This window comes from Megascapheus bottae, chromosome 13 (assembly GCF_031878675.1).
Source record: "Megascapheus bottae isolate mThoBot1 chromosome 13, mThoBot2.hap1, whole genome shotgun sequence".
NCBI lineage: Eukaryota > Metazoa > Chordata > Mammalia > Rodentia > Geomyidae > Megascapheus > Megascapheus bottae.
The window spans coordinates 15434782-15445194 of NC_143521.1; the positions used below are offsets into that span (position 1 = coordinate 15434782).

The window sequence follows — 10413 nt, forward strand, 5'->3', positions numbered from 1 at the left end:
TTATAAAGTTTTTAGGGGAGCAGATATTAAATATTAGCAAGAATTAGATGTGAATGCTGTCTTTCTGATCAGATAAAAGCAGTGTGCCTTAGTCCTAACAGCTGTAAAAGCAAAGAGATTCATTTCAATTTTTACTTAACACTTTCTCTCTTAGCATCTAAAAACCCTACTTAACTCCTTCCCATAACTGCAATGTTTTCTTTTTCATGGCTCCTGCACAGGCATTTTAAGGTTGGTACTTGTGGTATTTTTCCATTTTGAGATAGGTTTATCATATCTTAAATGCATCTTGATGCATACCTAATTCTACTGGTTTGATAGAGGCTTTCTCAGTTGGGCTGTTTCTGAGCCAACACAGGAATGTTCAGAGGCCAGGGTTCAGAGTTTCCCCCAGTTGAGCTAGTACTGTCAAACAAAGGGTGATTTTAAATGAAAATTATTCATACTTTGTTGTGATTTTCTGTGGACACCCAGCTATACCAAAAAAGAAAAAGGTAAATGTAAACCTAGCTGAGCAGCTCTCCTCTCAAACCATCAATCAAGTTAAAGTGACCAGGTAGGTACTAGTGCAATCTTAGCTACTCAGGAAGCGGAGATTTGAGAGCTGAGATTTAAAGCTAGCCTGGGCAGGAAAGTCTATGAGACACTTATCTTGAATTAACCACCCCAAAGCCAGGAGTAGAGCTGTGGCTCAAATGGCAGTGGTCCTGCTAGAGCAAAACAGCTAAGGGGGAGCTTGAGACACAAGTAAAAAGGTAAGTTTGGGGTGTGGCATGAAAGTATAAAGATTTACTTCAAGGCATGAGATGCTCCAAATAAACACCCTGCAATGAGGTCCATGAAACTCATTTCCACAGGTCTACTAAGAAGCTCAAAGAACAGTACCACTCCTGGGCATAATATGCCTGCCCCATGCAGCTCTCAACATTGTCATAACTACAGTTTGCACACCTTGGATAACAGGGGCAAATTTGTTCATAAGAAAAGTAGTAGAGTTTTAGGGCTGGTTTTTTTGTGTGCCAATCCTGGGGCTTGAACTCAGGACCTGTTGCACTGTTCCTGAGCTCCTTTGACTCAAGGCTAGTACTCTACTAGTTGAGCCACAGTACCACTTCTGGCTTTTTCTGAGTAGTTTTTGTTTTGTTTTGTTTTGTTTTGTTTGAGAAGAGTCTCACAGATTTTCCTGCCCAGGCTCGCTTCAAACCATGATCCTCAGATCTCAGCCTCCTGAGGGCTAGGATTACAGGTATGAGCCACCAGAGCCCAGCTAGCAGTAGAGTTTTGAGCAATGAAAATCCCTTGTTTGCTTAATCCTGTACTTGTGCCTGTCAAAACATGGAGTGAATGTGAAGAGCCTAAAAGTCCAGCCAAAACAGATCCATCTATCTATCTATCTATCTATCTATCTATCTATCTATCTATCTACTTTGGTGTCTCATACTCACTAGGTAGGCCCTCTACCACTTGAACCCAGTTTTTACTTGTGCTCCTGGCTCCACACAATCAAAAATTTTAAATAATTTTTAAACCATATCTGACATCTGAGGATCCCACTTCAAAGCCAGCCCAATGCATCTTCCCCCCACCACCAAAAAAAAAGTTTAAAAGTAATGCCTTTTAAAAAATCAGCAACCATCGAGGCCTACTGAAAAGGCCAGCATTAAAGTTAAATAAAATACACTTTTCCATTTGCTATACCCCAGGGCAATCAGAGCCCTTTCAGAGCACAGCAAATGCCAACACAGTAGACACTGGATGAGACTCATCCAGTGAACTTGATTTCCCTTATGCTGAGCTACACAGATTTGAGGGGCACAAGACTGAAAGCAGAGGACACATGGGCAGGCAGCTGCTGCAGAAATGAAGCTAAACCCAAAGGTATCAGGAATCAGAAAGTGGTCATAGATAGACTCAAGAAGCTGTCATCTGGGAACTGAGGACCAAAGCTAGCATAGACAGACAAATCTGCTTTCAAATCTCATTCCCAATTAACTAGCAAAAATCGAGAAGTATATGTGTGACTGAAGAGTTAGAGCTCCAGCTTTGAATGAATAAGCTAAGGGAAAGAACAAAGACCTGATTTCAAGCCCCAGTACTAATGTAATATATATATATATATATATATATATATATATATATATATATGAAAAACTAAGAATTTGATGGGGGAGGAGCAGGTAACAGGAGTGACAAAAGTTAATCTAAACTAATGTAAATGTATGTCCGTGTTTCAAACAGCAAAAGAAATAATGTAACCTAAATGAGTTTAAACTTCTCCCCACAAATATAATCTTTAACTGTTAAAAATTTCTTCTAAAATGCAAATTCAATTATTTTTTAACAATGTGGTTATTTCATGTTTTACTGTGAATTAGGCTTCTGCTGAATACTAATATCCATGGTTTATAAACTACAAATTTATCCTTTATACTGCACATAATTATAATCTTGCCATTTCTAGAATTATGCTCCTTTTGGAAGTGTTACATTTGAAAATTATGCTCCGTTAATGCACAAAAAGGATAAGAGAGACCATTCTGTACAGTGACAGCCTTTATATCAACAAAGGGGAAATGCCTTCCTTCAGTTGTAGAGTTGAGTTCTCAGGGAGAAAAAAAATTCCTGTGGCATTTGTTTTCTTATAACGTTGGGAAAATCATTTTTCAAAGCACACAGCTGCACTTCAGAAATAGCATGGATTTATAGCTTCAGCAATCCCGAGCAAAGATGAGTTAATGGTTTGGAGCCATGAGCACAGCACTAGCCAAACTCAGAGAGGAAGTTAAAAAGTGACAGACTAGAATTTCTCTTTTGGGGAATAATGCCCAATTTTGCATTTAACCACATCTGATGTTAGTAATTTATAAGTCAGAATCTAAAATAAAGGGAGATACTTTCAATAGAGAAAACGTAGTAGCTTGAAACTCAGTATAATTTCAAGAGCATGTTTTAGCCTCATAGTACTTTGGGGGTGTGTGTGTGTGTGTGTGTGTGTGTGTGTATGTGTGGTTTTTGTTTGTTGTTGATGGTGTGTGCGTGTGTGTGTGTGTGTGTGTGTGTGTGTGTGTGTGTGTGTGTGTGTGTGTGTGGTTTTTGTTTGTTGTTTGTCAGTCATGGGGCTTGAGCTCTGGGCCTGGCCACTGTCCCTGAGCTCTTCAGCTCAAGGCTAGTGCTTTACCACTGGAGCCACACCACCACTTAGTTTTTTGGTGGTTTAGTCCAAGATAAGAGTCTCACACACTTTCCTGCTCAGACTAGCTTCGAACCTCAATCCTCAGATATCAGCCTCCTATATAGCTAGGATTACAGGGGTTAGCTACCAGCATCCCAGACCTTCTTAGTAGATTTTTGGGAGGGGTGTATGTGTGTGTTTGTGTGAGAAAGGGGGACAGACGGACAGACGGACGGACAGACAGACAGACAGAAATAGATACTAAATATTGAACTCAAGGCCAAAGTTTGAGCCATAGGCAGAGGTTGTTCTACTTAAGCTGTGCCCTCCACCACTCTTCTGTTTGTACTTTAAGGAAAAGTCTCTGGATAACTGCTCCTTTTAGCCTCCATTTAAGAATCCTCCTGCCTCAGCTTCCCACATTGCTGGTTTTATAGGTATACATGAAGCATGCCACCCAACCTTTTCCTAATAGTCTTTAATCAGCAGTTGTGTATCAAAGACCAGAAATGCTCAAAACTTTCCATACTACCTTCATTTTATGCCTCCTACATGGTCCTAAGTGCCCCATTTTTGTGTTTTAGATTATTAAGTTGTTCTTTGTCATAGAAAGCTGTCTTGCCTACGTAGACACATTACATTTGAGCAGCATGGAAGCAGAGTTCCCGAGTCAGTTAATTCTCATTCCTAAGTTGCTGGACCATGATCTTCACTGACACTTGTTACATATTTTTAACATAACTGTGCTACTTCCTCCTGTGACTCTGATTCCTTTATAAGAAGTTTGGAAGACTGGCTAGTTTCACATAGTCAGTTCTTCTGGTAGATAAAATGACTAGTCCTAGCCAGGCAAGATCCATGGCTCATGTCTGTAATCCTTGCTACTTAGGAGGCTGACATCATAGGATCATAGTTCAAAGCCAGCCCAGGCACAAAAGTCATGAGATTCTTATCTCCAATAAACCACCAAAAACTAGAAGTGGCACTGTGGCTCAAAATGGCAGAATGCTAGCCTAGAGCCAGGAGCTCAAGAACAGCCTCCAGGCCCAGGGTTCAAAAACAATCCTTGAGACAGAGAAAAATATAAAATTTAGACTTTGCAGAAGAAAATATTAAAGGTAGTCAAAGAATACACATGAAATCCAAGCATAATACAAAGTCCCCTTGGGCTCCACAAGCACTTGAGTTTTGCTAACACACTGTGACCAAACAAATCTACTGATCAGTAATTCTCACCTGCTTTTATCAAGGTGTATGTGTTTGCCCTTTCTCTGTACTGAAAGACCCCCACAAGACAAAGCAGGAACACAATGGAAAATATCCAAAACTGCTACCTACCAGTTTTATTCTTATATCTGACTACCACTACCTGATTTTTAATATTGCTGCTGACTCCTTAGGCCTGCAAGTGGGTTTTTTATTATTTGTCAGGATATCTTAAGCTGTAAACAGTAAAACAAAGAAGCTTATGCGAAACTATCCTAAATATAAAAAGTAGAAAGATTGTTAGACAATATGAGCAGACAGCACACAGAGGAACTGTGAATGGTTCCCAAACATGAGTAGTGATGATTCCCTTTCTCCATCCAACAAAAGGGTCAAAAACAAACTCCTAAAACAAATGATAAATAAACAGGACAAAAGTATAATATATCTAATCAAAGTAATGACTTCAAAATACAGATTAGAAGACCCAGGAAAAATTTCCATCCTTATACTTAGGTTCCATGAGGAACAGATATTGTGGGAAAACATAATTAGAGGAGGAAGGCAGGATTGATAATAGACTGAAAGGAAGACATCCAGCAAGGCCTGTCTGTCCAGATTCTTCCTGGGCTTTCTGGGTCACGTTCTCCCTTCCTGAGTAGTAGGGAAAGCCCTTTCTGGAATGGTGGGTCTTCTATCTTGAGTCTCATCTACTACCAGACATGATAGGCCAAGAGAATTTCCTTATGGCAAGGGAAGAGAAAAGGTTAGGAAAATATGTCTAGACTTTATAGCTGGCTTTCGTGGGAAGATGTTCCCGTTTCTATGACCTGTCTTAGGAAAGAGGAATTCTTAGATTTTGTGACTTGCCTTGATGAACAAGGGAGGGAAAGAGGCAATAGAAGGAATAAGAGAAAATCAGAGGCTACTTTTGAGGCTCTCCAATGTTCTTCAGTTTCAAGTATTCAACCTGCCATCCTCTGGTGCCACCCACTCGGGTGCCAACACAGAAATGTAATTTAAACTATGCTGTTTACCTTTCCAAATCTAGACATTTGAAAACACACTTAATCACCCACAGAACTATCATTTCAAGCACAGACAAATATCGGACTACTTTTCTTTAGGCAAAAATAAAGCCAAAAATACAGCTATTACAGATTACTATTTTTCAGTGATCATATTAATAAATTCAGCAACATTTTTGTTGATCTGAAATTATCACAATATGTAGCACAGTATGTATATATATGTTTGTATGTATATATGTGTGTATATATTATCACAGTAGTGATTATATATATTACAAATATAAAATATTACGAAATAGGTTTTTCACAGTAAAAATCAAATTTAAACTAAAAGCAATCCTAATGTGAAGAAGATGTGAAGGGGAAATGAAACTCATGCTTCATTTTATGTCTAAAAGTATGTAAATGTTTCCTGGCCTGCTCACTAAAAGGGCCAAAAATAGCCAATCTAGTAAAATTACTAAACTTCACTCATCTCAATTCTTCTGAATATTACTTCACACTGAAGGGAACTCAAGCTCATTGGAAAATTCGCTAATACTAAGATTGGAGAAAGAAATAGACAAACTGAAGATAGAAAACAGTTTAGAAACTTTAAAAAAAAACTATGACAATAGCAAACAAAAATTATCTCATTCCCTCATTCCCCTTAGGTGGAACAAATTCATGGCAAACCTGTACTGATTGCAAAAAGAATGCATGCATTACAAATACCTAAAACACATGGAGTATTAATAATACTGGTCTTAAAAGCAAAATGAGAAAAACCTCACCAATCTGTTTCAGTGAATAGAAAAGCAAATCATTATTCTGAAAAATGGTAAACAAAAAGAGAGGTTTAAAAAAGAAAACTCAACCAAGGATTTATGCTGCCTTTCCTGTTTGTGTTGTGCCTTAAATTCACCAGATCTCTAGTGAAGGAAATTTCTTTCAGATAGATTCTAGCTCACCAGGAAAGAAGGAATGATTGAATTGGGGTAACAACATTTTGCCAATCTCTAATGAACTCAGAGACTCACATCAGGCTCACGAGGGAAATGATGAAGGTAACTTTGTCACACGGCCACACACTGATGATACCTGACCCTGCTTTTCAGGTTAACACCCTCCCAAAAGAGAAATAATCATGCACCTATCAATCAATGTATTTTTTAACCTATGCTCAATTCTTTCTTTTTCATTTTTTATTTCATTGTCAGGATAATGTATAGAGGGGTTGCAGTTACATTCATCAGGTAGCAGGTACATTACTTCTCACACATTGATACCCCTTCCCATGTTTTTGTCTCTGCTTCTCTCCGTTCACTCCCTCCCCCCTTCCCTTCCCTATCTATGCTCAATTCTAACTACTAGATTTCAGAAAATACAAATACCAAAAACAGAGACTCATGCTAAATATCATCATGGAAATACAATCCTAATAATATGGAATGTAGAGAACCCCCTGGGGTAAATATCTTCAGTAAACAAAGTGCAAGGAAGAAAAAGAAGAAAAATTAAAGGAAAGGTCTAACGGTATTTGCACCAAAATTTAGCTCAAATGCTAACATAGCTCATGAAAAAGAATCAGAAAAAATTTGAATAGCAACAGGATATTGGCAGCATTTGTCATTGCTTGGAATTTAAAATGTGACAGCAGCATTGGGGTCACTTTATTAAGTGTTTACCATTTAATGATACACCCTAACAATGTGTTTATGCATAAAATCATCTATTGGATGAGTGAACAGAAGAAAACAATATTTGACCATAAACTGATAATTATTAAAGATAGATTACGAGAACATTGGGGTTTGTTATACAATTCTTCTGTCTTCCATATATATTTGAAATATTCTAAAGTAATAAAAATACTTTCAAATACTTTCATGCCCAAAGAATGCATACTATTGGCTAATTAAGTGCATGATACAATGACCAATGTCATTAGGCATGAGTGAAATACAAGTGAAGCCAGAATGGCTACAATCAACATCTGTGGAACACAACAAGTGTTGATAAATGACACTGGAAGCTCTAATAATGATTAAATCTGTCCATATGACCAGAAACTAACCTTGATGTACAAGTCCAAAACAATGGAAAATGTATTTTCACATATAAACCCATACACAAATGTTTTAGCAGCATTATTCATAAGAGTGGAAATGGAAAAATAAAAACAGCCTAATTAATGGATAAATAAAACATCATATATCCATAGTGAGATATTATTCAATAACAAACAGAAAAGAAGTAGTTAGTGACATGTGCTATATCACAGATGAGTTTTGACAAGATTATCAACGCCAAACCGCCATAAACAATCATAGCACATTATTTCGTTTCTATGAAATGTTCAGAATAAGCAAATCTGTAGTGATAAAAAGGAAGGCCATTATTTCACAAAAAAAAGTAGAAGAAAACAGAAGAGGGCTGACACTAAAGGGAATGGAATTTGTTTTAGGGGTGAGAAAATATTCTTAAATGAACTATGAGGATGGTTATACAACTCTGATTATACAAAACTCACTGACATCACCATGAAGTATTTCATTACCATTAAACTGTGGTGATGGGCTTTTGCAGCCACCACTGTCACTTGTGGTTACCAGCTATCAGCCATGGGCAACCCCACCGAGTTCTTCCACACTGCCGCCGATGGCAAGCCATTGGGCTGTGTCTGCTTTGAGCTATTTGCAGACAATGTTCCAAAGACAGCAGAAAATTTTCATGCTCTGAGCAATGGAGAGAAAGGATTTGGTCGCAAGGGTTCCTGCTTTCACAGGCTCATCCCAGGACTCATGTGCCAGGGGGGTGGCTTCATATGCCATAATGGCACTGGTGGCAAGTTCATCTATGGAGAGAAACTGGCAGATGAGAATTTCATCCTGACGCACACAGGTCCTGCCATCTTGTCCATGGTGAATGTTGGGCCAAACCCAAATGACTTCCCGTTTTTCATCGGCATTGTCAAGACTGTTTGGTTGTATGGCAACCATGTGGTGTTTGGGAAGGTGAAAGAGGGCATGGAAGTTGTGGAAGCCATGCAGGGCTTTGGTCTGGGAATGGCAAGACCAGCAAGAAGGTCACCATGACCAACTGTGGACAACTGTAATACATTTGACTTGGTTTATCTTGACCGTCAGACTATTCCTTCTGTAGCTCGGGAGAGCACCCTTCTACTCCATCTGCTTGCAATATCCTGTGTTCTTTGGGTTCCCTGTTTCCTTACTCCCCTCCAAGTCTACCTGGATTGCAGAGTTAGGTTTATGATTATGAACAAAAACTACACAAAAACAACAACAAAACCTGTGGTGATGATGACGGTGGTGGTGGTGATGATGATGATGATATAATGGAGTAAAAAAACAAGCGCTAAAGAAATACATTCTTTAAGAATTAAGCATAGCCTACTTGTAGAGTGATCTCCTAGCATCTACGAAGCTCTGGGTTCAATTCTTCCATACCACATACACACAAAAAGCTGGAAGTGGCCCTGTGGCTCAGGTGGCAGTGTGCTAGCCTTGAGCAAAAAAAAAAAAGTGTCCAAAGACAGTGCCCAGGCCCTAAGTGGCTCAGGCCTATAATTCTAACTACTCAAAGTGCTTAGTTCTGAGTATTGTGGTTTGAAGCCAGCTAGACAAGAAAGTCCGTGAGACTCTTATTTTCCAATTAACCACTGAAATGCCAGAAGCAGAACTATAACTCATGTGGCAAAAATGCCATCCTTGAGCATCCAAAAGCTAAGGGACTAGACCCAGGCAGGTGAGTTCAAGCCCCAGTACTTCATACATGTGGGGAGAGAGAGAGAGAGAGAAAGAGAGAGAGAGAGAGAGAAAGAGAGAGAGAGAGAGAGAGAGAGAGAGAGAGAGAGAGAGAGAGAGAGAGAGAGAGAATTAGTCCAATAACTTGTTAACTAGCCCTTCTGAAAATCAGGTGGTAACCAGTTCTTCATTTATAACAAAACCATGGAGAAACCTAATCAATGTTAAGCTGATCATTAAAGATAATTTTTAATGATCTATCACCTTGATTTTTGGCCTACAATTCAGAAAGTGTTTGGAGAGACCGCAGCAAATTCTTTCTTTTCCAGCTTCTTAAAATGAGGACAGATTTCAGTTACCTCCACACAAGTAAAAAGCAGAAATAAAACTGATGCTGAATCCTGTCTCTTCCAGCAATAAATAATGTGTCTCCTGTATGAACTCACTGAGGAAAAAAGTCCCATCTATCTCATTAAGAGATGTGTTTCCAGTGTAAATGTAACATCTAACACCTAGCAAGTATTTATCAAAACTTGTAATATACTTAGGTTGTTTTGCTCATCTGTGATAACTCAATCCAAAAGAAATTACTTAACACTTGAAGACTTCTGTTCACAGGAAATATTGCAAATGTTTTAGATGTACATTTCTATGCATATTTTGTTGCAGTGAACTATCATAAGATCAATAAGAAATTTTATCACAAAAAATCACATTAGACAAATGTGTTAACTGAAATATGGTAGACTCAAGAGAGAACTCAAATAGTATAATTCCCTAGAAAGGCAAATAAAGGTCAACAAAATAAACACCAGGAAATGGGTACTTGAAATAGGTGGGTGAAGGTCAAGGGGAAAGGAGTAGACATATAAAAAGGAAAAGAGGGCAGAAATGCAGGGGAAAAAAAACCCTCAATGTGGAAGTGGCACTGTGGCTGAAGTGGTAGAGCGTAGGCTTGGACTGATGAGCTCAGGGACAGTGCCCAAACCCAGAGTTCAGGCCCTATGACCAACCACCCCCCCGCAAAAAAATTCAGTGTATCTTCTACAGTATTAAGAAGAATGAGGGATGGGTAGGGAGAGATGGGTAAAACTGTTGAAAGGGGTGCCATAGATCAAGGTATGTTGTATTCATAAACTGCCCTGATACATGGCATCTCATTTATACAACCACTTAAAGATAATTATAAAATAAAATTTTAAATGTTTTAAAATTTCAGTTAGGGTAAGTTGCATACAAAAACTTGATCAGAAGTGAA

General features: G+C 38.5%; 1 pseudogene; it reads left to right on the forward strand.

The window, feature by feature from the left end:
• The first annotated feature begins 8012 nt into the window (after positions 1 to 8012).
• Positions 8013 to 8506, forward strand: LOC150055565 (peptidyl-prolyl cis-trans isomerase A pseudogene; annotated as a pseudogene).
• The last annotated feature ends 1907 nt before the right edge of the window (positions 8507 to 10413 follow it).